The sequence below is a fragment of the Lygodium microphyllum genome, chromosome 12, assembly GCF_053477565.2.
Source record: "Lygodium microphyllum isolate KBCC chromosome 12, Lygodium_microphyllum_v1.1.10, whole genome shotgun sequence".
NCBI classification, from domain to species: domain Eukaryota; kingdom Viridiplantae; phylum Streptophyta; class Polypodiopsida; order Schizaeales; family Lygodiaceae; genus Lygodium; species Lygodium microphyllum.
Genome location: NC_141146.1, coordinates 140308819 through 140314818, shown reverse-complemented (window position 1 = coordinate 140314818; position 6000 = coordinate 140308819). Strand labels below are relative to the sequence as shown.

The 6000-nt window shown below is 43.0% G+C and overlaps 1 pseudogene; it reads right to left on the bottom strand.

The window, feature by feature from the left end:
• Positions 1–2104: 2104 nt before the first annotated feature.
• On the bottom strand, positions 2105–5739 carry LOC148028349 (pentatricopeptide repeat-containing protein At2g33680-like; annotated as a pseudogene).
• Positions 5740–6000: the final 261 nt, after the last annotated feature.

The following is a 6000-nucleotide window of genomic DNA, read 5'->3' as shown; positions in this document are numbered from 1 at the left end:
GTTCCAATCTCAACACTGTAAAATGACTCTATATGTGTCTTCAAAAATGCATATGTTGGTTTCAAAAGTATACTAACTTAAAATGTGTTTCAAATTTGTCTTTTAGGATTAGCATATGTGTATCTTCAAATTTGTCTTTTAGGATTAGCAAGTTTTGATTAGATTTTGTATATGCAGAGTCTATGGCATGTAGTAGAGAGATGGCTTTGTATTGTGCTTGGGTGATATCTGTTATGATGCTAGCCATGCTAGATTGTATATCGGAGGAAGTTGATGATATTGCAAAGGCATGGCTTTATGAGGCAAAAGTTGTTGCCAAGATGATGAAGGCAAAGACCCTAAATCATTGTCGAGGTCACCTTACTCGACGATGTTGGGCTTATCCACGCGCCCAAAATTTTTATCAAGCCACTTTAATGGGATCATACACAGCCCAAATGTTCAAGAAACGCCTTCGTGTTAGCAGGGATACATTCCACTATCTTTGTAACAAGTTGTCTGCTGTGTTTGGGAGGCAAAACACTCGCATGAGACAAGCCATACCACTTCAAACCCGTATTTGCATAGCTTTGCATAGGTTGGCAAGTGGAACTCCGCTCGAAGTTCTTGCAGATCTCTATGGATGTGGGAAAGGTACAGCATGTCACATAGTGCTACAATTTTGTGCAGCATTGGTAGCATCAGGATTGAAGGATACATATATACGTTGGCCAACACCGTTTCGAATGCAAAAGCTTTCCGAACAATTTGAAGCTATCAGAGGCATTCCCTTTGTGATTGGTGCCATTGATGGAACACATATCCCCATCATAGCACCTAAGGACAATGCAGCAGACTACTATAACAGAAAAGGTTTTCACTCTATTTTGTTACAATTGACAGTTGCACCTGATTGCACTGCTTGGGACTATGATGTAGGTTGGTGCGGGTCCATACATGACTCTGTGAACTTTGGCAACAGTGCACTTGGGATCCGATGCAACAAAGGTGACCTTGGCAAGTATTGCTTAGTAGGTGATTGTGCATACACAGCAAAACCATACATGCTAGTTCCTTTTAAAGGAAGCAAGGAAGGCTTGTCTAAGATGAAGTATTATTGGAATTTCATCCAGTCCAGTACACGGATGGCCGTTGAGAGGGCTTTTGGAATGCTGAAGGCAAGGTTTCGGATTCTCCTAAAACGCATAGACATGGATCTGCTTAATGTTCCTGACATTGTCACTGCATGTCTTGTGTTGCATAATATTTGCATACTACATGGTGACACCTTTGACATGGATTGGGTAAGGGATGCTGAAACAACCCTCAGGCAATCAGTAAACCTTGAGGTAGGGACCACAAGGACATCAACATCCACCTTATTTGAAGTTCGTGCAGTTCTACCAATGTCAGAAGCGGAGGTGGTCAATCGAGCACAAATTGAAGCGGATGATGTAGAGACCAACAATATGGGTAGAGGTACTGAACGCAGGGACAATTTGGCTCGAGTAATGTATAAGGAGCATTGTCGTAGAAACATCCAAATGGTTTTTGGTGATAGTGAAGATGAGCATCTAGGTGAAGACGAGTAATCTACAATATAAATCTACAGATTCAGATTCAACTTTGTACAAATCTGCTTAGCAATTTTTAAAAATATTCTCTGAAATTTATAATACTCTGTTACATGTTCATTTCTGTTCTTTTCTGTGTACTCTGTTATTCTGATCAAAATTAATGGTATATCAGTAGGATACCAATTGTAAGACACTACTAGGTCCTATACGCACAACTAAAGAGAAAGATAAGAGAACCTAGAGGCAAAAACAAGCCAACTCTCAACAGTCAGGCGGAGAGCGATTGGAGTTAGAGAATTTCAAATTTGTGGCTTTTTTCCACAGTAGTGATACAAGGGTTCCACTACCATAGAGGCTTTGTACAAAGAACTCATGATGCATGTTGAGGCAGCACATGCAACAGCAAAAGTGGCACACTTGGAGGTGCTGTCACTTTACATTGAATTTTAGTAGCCACTGAGATGTTGCAAGACAATTTGTAAATCCTTGGATTCAAGTTCCACTTTGGTTGCACCATTTTGGTTCAAATTTGGAACCAAGAATTGACATAATCAGGAAGCATGGCAGGTGGATTGATTGAGTGTATAGTAAGTGGGCAACAAATTGCAAGGGTTAGTAGATCACTGCAATAGATCTTTGCCTGGTCAGCAATCACCACATTTAAGGGCATGGCACCACATTAAATTTGACAAAACATGAGTTGGCTGATTCATTTATAAGTTATGACTTTTTTACTGTGTCCAAGAGTTTAAAATTGACAAGGCATTTTGTTTATTGTGACGTTGAATTTGTGATCAGGAAGTGATCAGGCATCGGTATGATTGTCAGGATGGAGCATTGTCTTGAGAATCATTTTGTCTTCTTCTCAACAAGATCTGATGTAGAGTGAGCTACAAGAGCATTAAATTTGACAAAACACGAGTTGGCTGATTCATTTATAAGTTATGACTTTTTTACTGTGTCCAAGAGTTTAAAAGTGGCAAGGCATTTTGTTTCTTGTGAGGTTGAATTTGTGATCAGGAAGTGATCAGGCATCGGGATGATTGTCATGATGGAGCATTGTCTTGAGAATCATCTTGTCTTCTTCTCAACAAGATCTGATGTAGAGTGAGCTACAAGAGTTGCAGCAGCAACAACAGTTATCAAGGCAGTGGAGGTTGCCCTAGGTAGGCAGTCACTGATGGTATGGTGATGAAGATGACGACAGTACTGAAGGTCAATGAGGTGATAAAATGTGGTGCCCTCTTGGCCCCCTTTAAAGAGTTTGGCTGGACTGATGAGGCAATAATACTGATGATGAATGAATTCTCAGTTTTGGCTGGTAGCAGCTGCTGTGTTTCAATGCTGATGATGAAGGGAATTCTTCGTTTGGCTGGTAGCAGCAGCTGTCTTTGGTCCAGCAGACATTTGTGTCTAGGTAGTGAGATGCTGCATGTTGCAGGCTGAACCTGTAGCATGGGCAGTAGCGAGCAATTTGGCCAGCAGACAGGTGCATTTAGGTAGTCAGATACTGCATGGCAGGCTGGAGTAGTAGCATGGACCGCAGGTAGTTGCCACAACAGTAGAAGCTGTGTTTTGGATGTCGAGAACAGCATCATGATCTGTAGCAGCAGAACAGTGTGTCATGGCAGCAGGAGCATTTTGGGTGCACAGAGCTGTAGGTAATGTCATGGCAGATCCAACATTAAGACTCGTTCACACACTTAGGCTCCAACATTCACAACAATCACCCCTTGAAATATTAAATAAAAATGAGGTAACAAGTTACAAATATCAATCTCAATGAAGGCATGTCCTGGCTTCCTCCAGGCTTGTGTCTGTTTACGAAGCTGTTTTAATTTGTCCACTTCTTTCCACATGCCAGCATCAGCATAAATATTTGACATCAAAACTATAGCAGAAGCATTTCTTGCATCTCGTAAGCTGATAGCATCAAAGCAGCGTCTTCCTACTTCTACATCACCATATATTTTGCAGCTACCTAGCAAAGATCTCCAGCCTACCATATTCTCCTGGAATCTCATGCTTTGAAGCAGTTTTTCAGCTTCATGCAAGCGACCTGAACAACCAAGAAGGTCAATCATGCAATTATAATGCTCAAGGTTTGGCCTGAACCCAAACTCATTTTCCATTGAACAGAAGCACTGATAAGCTTCCTCAATCAAACCCAAATGGCTACACACAGAAAGTAGGGAGACAAGGACAACACTGTCTGGGTTCAAGCCTTCTTGTCTCATCTGCTTAAAGTACCGCAGCGCTAAAATGTAATTCTTATGAAACGAATATCCTGCAATCCTTGCACTGCATGTGACAACATCATGCTTGAACAATGTTTCAAACACTCCATGAGCATCCTCCAAGCTTCCACATTCAGCATAAAGATTTATAAGGGCACTTCCAATCACTTGGTCAGTATGCAAGCCACTCTCAACAACACGTGTGAATAAGCTTGCCCTGATGCAGAGCACCTGAGAGACAGCAAGCCTTTAAGATGCTAGCACACGTAACAGCATTAGGTGTCACTCTAGACTGCTGCATCTGCTCAAAAAGTGTCAAAGCCTCCTGGCCATTGAATCCATATTGCACATATCCATATTGATCAAATGCTCTTCTTGCTTCAATGAGACTCTCACACTTAGCAAGCATGTCAATAAGGGCATTCCCAATAAGAAGATCAAACCTGCAGTGGCTGCAAAGGATGCCAACATGCATCATTCTGCCCTGATATAGACAACATGCCTTGAGTACACCAGCAACAGTAATGTTGTCTAAACCCATTCCCTCCTGTTTCATGTCTTGGAAAAGCTGAAGTGCCTCTTGGCTATACCCATGTTGAGCATATGCAGCAATCATTACAGTCCATGTCACTGCATCCCGCCTCAGCAACCGGCCAAATAAACTGCCCGCATCTTTGAGAGACTTAGACTTTGTGTACATGTCTAATAGAGAGTTTGCAATTACAACATCAGACTCAAGAATAGTTTCAATAATGTAGGCATGAATCAGCCTACCAACATCTAGAGCTGCTAAACTGGCAACATCTTTCAAAGTGCAAATGCATGTCACTTTGTCTGGTGTTCTTCCTTCTTGGTGCATCCGTTGAAAAAGTTGAATGCACTCTACAGAAAGCCCTTGCTGAACATAACCTGCGATAACTGCATTCCATGTTACAACACTTCTCACTGGCAACTTTCCAAACAAATATTCAGTGTCCTTGAGTTCTCCACATTTTGTATACATATCAATGAGACTGTTGTTCAGGGAAAGATCTGACTCTAATGCAGCTTCAAGAATGTAAGCATTTAGTTGTCTTCTCGTATCTGAGGCTGATGTCCTAGAACATGCCTTGAGAATGCTAAAGAGGGTGACATTATCAGCCTTCAAATCCTCCTTTTGCATTGTGCCCAAAAGAACTAGAACCTCATGGAGATACCCCACATTTGCATATCCAGCAATCATGGCATTCCATGTCACTATGTCGCGAATCTGATGGTTATTGAACAAGGTGTGGGCATCCTCAAGATTCCCACACTTAGCGTACATGTCAATAAGGGTACTCCTGACATAGATGTCAGACTCGAGACAGTTATTAACAATGTCAGTGTGGATGAGTTTACCAGAAGTAAGGAGCCTTGCCTTGGCACATGCTTTGAGGGCAGCGACAAAGAGATAGTCGTCCGGCACGACATTGAACTGCTGCATTTGAGAATAGAGCTTGACGGCCTCGTGGTTGTGGTCCGAGTTAGTGTGGGCAGAGATAACAGCATGCCAGACAAATGTGTTCGCTTTGGGGGCTTTGGTGAAGACCTCACTAGCCTCAGGTAATCTTCCGCATGCGGCAAACATTCGGATGAGGCGGCTTGCCAGAGAATCAGAGAGCGCGACATCGTTTGTACAGATCGACCAATAGATTCGCCTACCTTTGTAGAGGTCTTTTGATTTGGCACAGGCCTGCAGAAGGCGGCAGCACGCATCGACTGAAGTGTAGGAACCATTCTTATTCATAAGCCGGGACGATTCATTGCCATGGCACAGGAAACCTGTCGAAGCTCAAGCCAGCTAACATGTGAGAAGGATTCATAGTCGTAGGCTGCACATGTGCCGAATTGTGATGCGAGAGTACTCAGAGATCAGAGATCACGAAGCCGATTACAGGTTTATGCAGATTTTGCTCCATTGAACGGAGCGAAACGCTCCACTGAACGGAGTGGTGGACAAGGAAAGGAGCGAAACGCTCCGTTCAGTGGAGCAAAATGCTCGTTTCGCTCCTTTCCTTGTCCGTTTCGCTCCTTTCCTTGTCCACCACTCATGTGAATGAGAGGGCGGACAACTCTTTGGAAATCCTTGTGGCTGGGTGGAAAAGGGGATTTTTCACCCTTTTGTCCACCGTGCAAGTGTGAACCGGGCCTAAGCCTTCCATTCCATCGGAGGAGGCTGCAATGAT